Source organism: Limulus polyphemus, unplaced genomic scaffold (genome assembly GCF_000517525.1).
Source record: "Limulus polyphemus unplaced genomic scaffold, Limulus_polyphemus-2.1.2 Scaffold3080, whole genome shotgun sequence".
Lineage (NCBI taxonomy): Eukaryota > Metazoa > Arthropoda > Merostomata > Xiphosura > Limulidae > Limulus > Limulus polyphemus.
The window spans coordinates 80979-89350 of record NW_013668690.1 but is presented as its reverse complement, the minus strand read 5'-3'; positions in this window follow the sequence as shown (position 1 = coordinate 89350).

Genomic DNA, 8372 nt, shown 5'->3' with positions numbered 1-8372 from the left:
TAGCCCTCGTGTAGCTTTGCGCGAAATTGAAAAACAAACAAAACAGAACCTTAGTAGTGCCGCAAAGTGTGATCAATATGGAGATACATCCAGAACTTTCTTCGAGGAAAACAGAACCATTTCTTGAGAAACGAGTGCATGTATGTGAACAATGTGACATGTTTAAACAACCGAGACAAACTTCCAGGTACTTTAAATGTCAGTTCCACACCAACATGAAGAAGACTAGACCTTCTTCGTCCCAAGCCCTCAATGGCTTCATGCGACGATTGCTCGCCCAAAATATCGCAAACTCAGAAACATTAAGTGTCACTACGGCCCTAGCTTCTGGAGATGGTTCCGCCAATCTTAGTTCAACAAAACCTCTACCATGCAGCACTGACTCGTATGCTTTTTCATTTACTCAAAATGTAACTTCTAAGTCTGTCGTCAGAGTAAAAACCTATAAAAACAGCTCTATGTTCCATATACATAAATAAAGTCGTCTCTACGTCTGGTGCTCGCCTTGCTCAAATTGTCCTAAAAGCCTCAAGTTGTTTACTGACAATTCCATTTTTCAGACGACTGCCCAAGGACACAGTAAGTTTTTTTATCTTGAGATAGCTAATTCCTCATTTTCTTTCAAAACTATTCTCAAAATTTCGGTTGAACTGTACTACATGCACTGGAGAAATCGACTTCAACCAGAATGCTTTCAGGGTTTCTTTGGGTAAACATTTTATTATGAACTCTACAATTATGCCAAGAAACTTACCTTGTTTGCACATCCATTCCCAAGTCGAGCAGTAGTGGCAAAGAAACACTTTCCAAATATAAGAGCCAGGGAAATTTTCTGGAATGTATTGTTCAGTGTTACAGACAAGGTGCCAAAGGAAACTCTAGTACTATATCTCTGCTGTTATGACAGCGTTGTTAGGACCCACATTGACAGAGTCTTTGTAATGGTAAATATAATGACAAAGATATGCAAGGAAAACTACTTTCTCTGCTAATGATTCTAAGGAGCAAGGTGAAAAGGGCTAATGTTCTGTTATGGAGTCGGTATGCTTAGGGAGTGTAGGGAAAATGAATTCAAGAAAATATTTATCCATACGTCTTCACTCGTTACAGATGGAACAAGCAGCAATACTGGAGAGAAGGGCAGTCTCTGAACCACAATGGAACACATAAAGACAGATAATTTAAATTCTGAACTGGTGCCCCTCCTGATGATTTGATATTTCATGCAAAAGTTCATTTTGGCTTAGTAATCAGTGAGTGGTGCAACTGTAGAAGTTTGTCACATTTTCCAATAGCTGACTGGAGGACTGTGTTCTTTCTTCCATAATTCAGGACTCTGTTTCCATGAACTCCTGGTTTTGGCTGCTCACAACAATCTCTACCTGATAAATCTGCTGAAGGTTTTCGAAGTGAAAAACCAAATTTACCTCTGATCTCCTCGGCACCATTTTATCTTCCTGGCATGCACTTGTCATGTTCTTTCAGAACGCTGGAGAAAAGTCAGCTAGTAGATTTCTTCAATTCCTCACAAACAATGACGACCTTGAATTGCTAGTATTTATGGCTGATACAAATGCTGTCTTTTCCCGATATCGACAGCAGCTTCAATCTGACTCTGTAACCATTCTGGACATTGAGGAGCTGATATCACAAGTGAAACTTAAACTTGAAGAAGGACATTACTTCTGGGATGCTGGGTTGCTACACTGCAAACACAGAATGGATTGACCAGGGCAACCGAAGGATGTGAATTTAAACGTATGACTTGTCAGTATGGCAATACATAAAAAAAAGTTTATCACGACAGGCAGGCTAGCCAAATCAAGAATAAAAACATTGATTCATTTGTAGATTTGCTCATACAGGATTCTTTGTTGATGAAGAGTACCTGTTCAACGCTAAGCCTTTTAACCACCTTAAAACCATATATGCATGCATGCAGTTATTAGCTGTGAAAGCTTAGGCTGGAGCATGGTGAGTTGACGAATGGACGATGTCGATGAATCTGAACACTACATGACAGTCAACCCTGTTTTGCTTGCTAAGCCACACAGTGCAAATGTCGAATGCCCGATTCAGTTACTGCACACTCTCAAGACTCCAAACAGGAATAATATGCATTTGGACACCGAGAATCTACCCCTTTCTTACTATAACATTCACTCTTTGTACTTGTGGGGCCCGAGGCCTGCTGTTCTGTTTTTGCTGAAGAGGCACAGTCATAGAGAAACCAAAGGGAAAACAATATGGGTATTTTCGTGGTGTCTTTCCTGAAGCAAGTGTCAGTAAATCTGAGGCAGACGTTGGAAGCGACATTTCTGGAGATGAGACCAACATCAAGCACAAGAGCAAGAAATTTATACAATTACTTGTCGTCTAACCTTCAATGTTTAGATCTAACGTACAATAAAGACATACGTTATGGACTGAGTTTTTTTTTATGTATATACTGCAGTTTAGACCTGCAAAAATTTCTGGTTAGAACTGCACCATAAATTTTCAGAACTATATTTTAAGGAATTCCGTGGTTAGTCCTAACATATTATTACGTTTTGATATTATACAATTAAATTGAACTTGGCCTATAAAATACAACTAAGTTGCATTAATCAATTTAGGATATTTAATATAAAAGTCGCTAACGTTCGAAACCGGATGTACAAGTTAATTTGAAGATATGTACAGTGATATATAAAAGGAAAGGCATATCTGGTGATTATTGAAAGTTCTCATAATTAGTGTTTGATATGAGATGGCTTATATCGCAAAATAAGTTGTAATACACACCCAGGGTGACCAGACTTTGTTTCTGTAATGTTCTAGATTGTGGCTAATGTTTTAAAATTACCAGAACGTGATAAGAGAATACCCAAAAAATACTAGAAAGTACTAAATTTAAATTAATAATGAGTATAGAAACTTACAGTGCGAGATATTGTTACGACAGTGGAAGTAACGTGACGCTGGTAATACGTGATTAGTTTCTAGAAGGATCATGAAGGCCCGAGTGTTTGCCAGACGCCCTCTATTTTAGTATATAAGCCCGGCAAAAAAAGCGGAGAGATAATTTTGCAGATATAGAGTCAAGCCGTAAGTAAAGTGTGAATTATAGCTAAGTTAAAGTGACTGTGGAAATTAAGTGTATTGCAAAGTTGTATTGAGAAACAATAAACTAGTTTTATTTAAGAAAGGACTTTTATCGCTGAAGTTCCTCGGGAAGAATTTATACCGGAAATTAACAAACTACCAGAGACGTAACAATATAAACTTGTAGTACATATATATATATATATATATATAAAGTGTAATAGTCCATTGACAATAAATAATACAACGGAATTTCACAATATACTGTGGATAAAAAACAGTGCAATTAATAAAGGCATTCTTAATCCTAAGTAGCTACTACAAAACAAAGCTGAAACTTAAATCAGTTCTTGTAAACATAAACCGTACTTGTAACTATGTGAAATGTGATTAATCACCATTCACATTAGTAACTTTATATGTGCACCATGCACACAGTTGTAAATCCAAAGGCATGTGATAATTATACAAAACAATAAAAAAACTTTTACCAAATCTAATACGGCCAAAGATTGTCTATTCAGGCCGTGAATAACTAACATTTTCAGTGAGTTTCCACTTACATTACCATTTATTTCTACTGCACATCCTAACCTCTACTATCAACATATCTCTACTATATAAGTTGACCGTATAAAGATTTTAGTATTTTTAAATTCGGCTAGGTTATATATTTGAGAATTACATTACAAAATTATTATAAACATCAAAAGGTACCAAAAAGTAGGAATAAATAACAAAGTTGTCAAGAAGTACCTGAAACGTACCGGAAATTGAAAGTGCTAAAATACAGTCCGGTGATGCCAAAATGGCTGAAGAAGTGCAAAATGTAGCACTCAAGTGTTAAGTCTGGTCACACTGCACACACCACTTTTTCATTATTCATTCATTGTATGCTTTGCGAGTTAAATTGGTTATCGTATGAAAATATACACATTTTTTTACCTAACATGTTAGTTTATTGCTTTATCAAAGTTACAAGTGAGTGTTTTATGTCAAACACCGAACGAAAAGAATAAAATAACTGATGAAATTAAGCAGTATGTGTAATTTATAACATTGTATTTAACTGACATGAGACGTAAATTATTCAAAATAAAAACAATATATTTTCAAAAACTTCGTAAACTAACTGAAAAGCAATACACACATCTTACACTCACCAGATATGTATACAACACCTTACGGAATAAATATCTCCCTTTATCACTCAGGCTGAAAGCTGCAATGGCCAGGTGGTTAGATGGCGCTTAACTCCCAATCTGAAGGTCGCGGGTTCGAATCCCTGTCTCATCCAACACGCTCGCCCTTTCAGCCGTGTGGCGTTATATTGTGATGGTCAATCCGTTGGTAAAAAAGTAGCCCAAGAGTTAGGGGTAGGTGATGATGACCAGCTGTCTTCCCTCTAATCTTTCACTGCTAAACTAGGGACGGCTAGCGCAGATAGCTCTCGTGTAGCTTTGCGCGAAATTCAAACCAAATCCACCATCAACCAAAACAGGCCCGGTATGGCCAAGTGGTTAGGGCGCTCGACTCGCAATCTGCGGGTCGCCCTTTTATAATGTGACGGCCAATCCCACTATTCGGTTGTTAAAGAGTAGTACAAGAGTTGGCGGTGGATGGTGATTACTAGTTGCCTTCCCACTGATAAATTAGGGACGGCTAGCGCAGATAGTCCTCGTGTAGTTTGCGCGAAGTTCAAACCTCATACTCACCGAAACAGCACAAATGACTCCCAACTGTGAAATTACCAATGCGGATACCTATCCTGCTAATAATAAATCAGAACATCACTTATATGGCTGTCTTTGTAACGAAAGTAGCCTATGCACTACACTGCACCCCCAAACCGTTCCAACATTGTTAATATCTGAAACAGGACTTTCTGATGCACCCCAAATAACTGAAATATAATTTATTTCTGACTTACACGAATTCTATAGAAAATTGGAACCTTATGAATTATTTCATGATAAATTGCCTTATTTCAACCAGAAAGAAGTGTCCCATTTTTAAAAATAAGACTGTGTGATGACCTCTTACCAATACAGAACCACACTTAAAAACGTACATTAAAGCTGTTGAGAAAGACATGATACAGTTATTACAACCCTCAAAGCACACTCGTTATCATCTCAACCCAAAAGAAAAAAACGCTCTTTATACTTTAAAAGTGACATAAGCTTGTTAGTATAAAAGTGTGTCACTTGTTATACTGAATAATAAGACTACATCAGAGAAGCTTATTGAGAATTTCGAGAAAAAAAGCAATCTTACTTAGGACTCAAGTAATCAGTTTACAAAGTCTGTTAACGACAAACTAAAACAGCTCCTTCAGACCATTCGAATAGAAGAAAAGTACTTTGGAACATTTAACACCCAAAGAAGTCTGCCCAAGTGGATTTATATTTACTATCCAAGAATCCTGGTCGTCGTAGCATTTCTAACACTAACATGGCTGTTGTAAAATTATATGCTAATGTTGATCACCATAGCGCCTTTCATTTATAGTGCTTCATAATAACATGGATCACAGTGTTTGGAATTCCATGTGAATAAATGTTGGTATCGTAATTTAACTACACAACATATTTACAAAAGTAGTGCTAATTATTACTCTTCCAGTTGGAACATCATAAATCTGAGACTTCAAGGACTAATAAAAATGTATTTAAGTCTAAATCCTAACTAGTATAGCTTATTTTAAAGTTTTAATTTCGATTAAAAGATTTTTATATATTTAAATATTAGCAATACTGCATCTATTCAACTACTGTATGATGTATTGGAATTACTTTATACACCCCACTATCCCATTACGTTAAAAGTTAAATTCGAAAGAAACAAAAAATACGAAGAACAATTGGGAACAAAAACCACAGTTACTCGCTCAAATAGGCTTTTTATCTGTAAATATACGTGTGTATATTAGGTATCTATTGATTCTCATCCAATGTACATAAAGAGGTAAATAGAATCGAGAGAGGTAATAAATGATAAAAAGAAAAATGGGTCTTTTAAATAAAAGCATAACTTAAGTGAAACTTGATGCAAATACGCTATAAGCCGTCAGACCGGCCACTGAGCAGTCTAGAGGAAGGGGGTGTTTGTGTCCTACGCTGCTGCCATCTAGTGTTAAAAATGAAAGAATGAAAATCATTGTTCATTTAGGCCTAATCATCGATATAAATATATATATATATAGGAGGGGGGGGGGAGAGAGTAACTTACGATTACAGAAGATCAGGCTTTTTGGTTTCAAATACTTCGTCAGCTTTCGGCGCTCAAACTGTAACTTTGTATTATATATGTGTTATAATTCTAATATAATAAATGGTTACTTTCATTTTTATTATCTGATAATTTCGGATAATATTTAAATGTTGTAATAAGGAACCAAGGACTGGCATGGCTTTGTGGTTAGGGCGCTTGACTCGCAGCCTGCGGGTCGCGGCTTTGGCCCCTCGCCTTTCAGCCGTGTGGGCTTAATGATGTAGAGGCGTCAAAACCGGGGAGGGGATAGTGGTGCTGCAGCACTACACTTTTCCATATTTGACTTATATAGCAACTGTAAGTTATACTTTAGCAGCACGATAGCATGTTTAGCCAAGCCCCCCTCTCCCCCACAAACACACACACTTTGCAACTCCTTTCCACACCACTGTAACGTGACAGTCAATCTCATTATTCTTTGGTTAAGAAATATCCCTGTTAAATTAGGGACAATTATCCGGTAAAATTTGCCGAGAAACACCGATGATGCATCAAAATGTACATTAACCCAACTAAGGTAAGCGAATTCGGGACTCTAAAAGAAGAAACCTTTTATTGTCTTTCACAACCAATAGCTTGTACATAATAATCGAACCAAAGCTTTATCTAAACCACCTTTCAAAGAAATAATAGCATGTAAAATAACAGCATGTAGTTTTCTGTTAAAGCAAATGCCGAAGTTCAGTTAATATATTTTATTACAGAGGAAAGACATTAGTAGTAAGGTTGGCACTATAGCATCCAAAAGATACCGCTTCACGCTGATTCGCTGCCTCAGGGGAGTGGGAAGGAGAGAACCATCAAAGATGAAGATGTCATAGTTCCAAAAGTTGCAACCAGAGGCGCCCTACAACTAATTATAATAAATAACGACATACTGATTACTATTATTTAAAATACCAGAACTTCCAGATTGTTTATCACGAAACACACATACAATTTTTTAAAATATCGTTTCTATTATACGTTCACAATGAACTGATATCTGTTTAACATTACTTCACAAGTAAGAAATGATTGTGACAGCACGTGATCAAACATAAAGCTTTTATTCTACAACACTTTGGAGATATTGACATCACCAGCATACAGTTTACCAAGACTGACTCATTGAAAGACACTGACATCTTGGTTAAGAAATATAGAAGTTTAGAAAAATCATGGGATAAGAATTGTCAAACCTTGATACTGTTTAACTTTACTTCACATGCATACAACCTGGATACAGACTTTTGAGAATTACGAAGATCACCAAGAGGTCACACACATATACAGTACACAAACCCATTACGGAAATACTAAATACTGACGTCATTATCGTCTATACTTCAAACAACCTAAGAGGAGAGGATGGTCCCAGTCCTAAGTGTTTGATATTAAAGACAACTGACAGTCTTGGTTAAGAAAATTTATAAAATTAGAAAAACCATAGGATTAGAATGATCAAGTCTATTTCGCAATAAATGGCTAGCTAGACCAAGGACCAAGTGATTGAAAGTTTTTGGTAACATGAATTATACAATGCAGTGTTTTTCATATATTATTACGCATAAAAAACATCAGTTATTATGATCATTATATAAAATTAATATTAAACTCTACATAAGATTAATATTCACTTTTACAGATGATGGTGTACTTTGGTGACAGATTTTCTTGTAGGCAGATTTTGTTAAACAAGACCAATGTCTGTAGGTTTACTTTCTTCTTAGAATTCTTCTCAAGAAGTCGATAAGCCGTCTTAACGTTGTTAGAACAACGGGTAAAAGTTGTAGCTAGTGATGTAAACAATGTAGTGATGTAATAAAGGAGACTGCGAGCTCCTGGCAAACGCCTTCTACATCGGAATGACTACCACAACCCTGTCAAGACGCCTAACAATGCACCTACAAAATGGAGCCATCAAAGAACATTGTGCCCGCATCCACAACCAAAAACACCAAAGTAAACCGCCGATTTAACGACTTCACAACTCTTCAAGTTCACGAAGCAATAAAAATCCTACAGCAAAC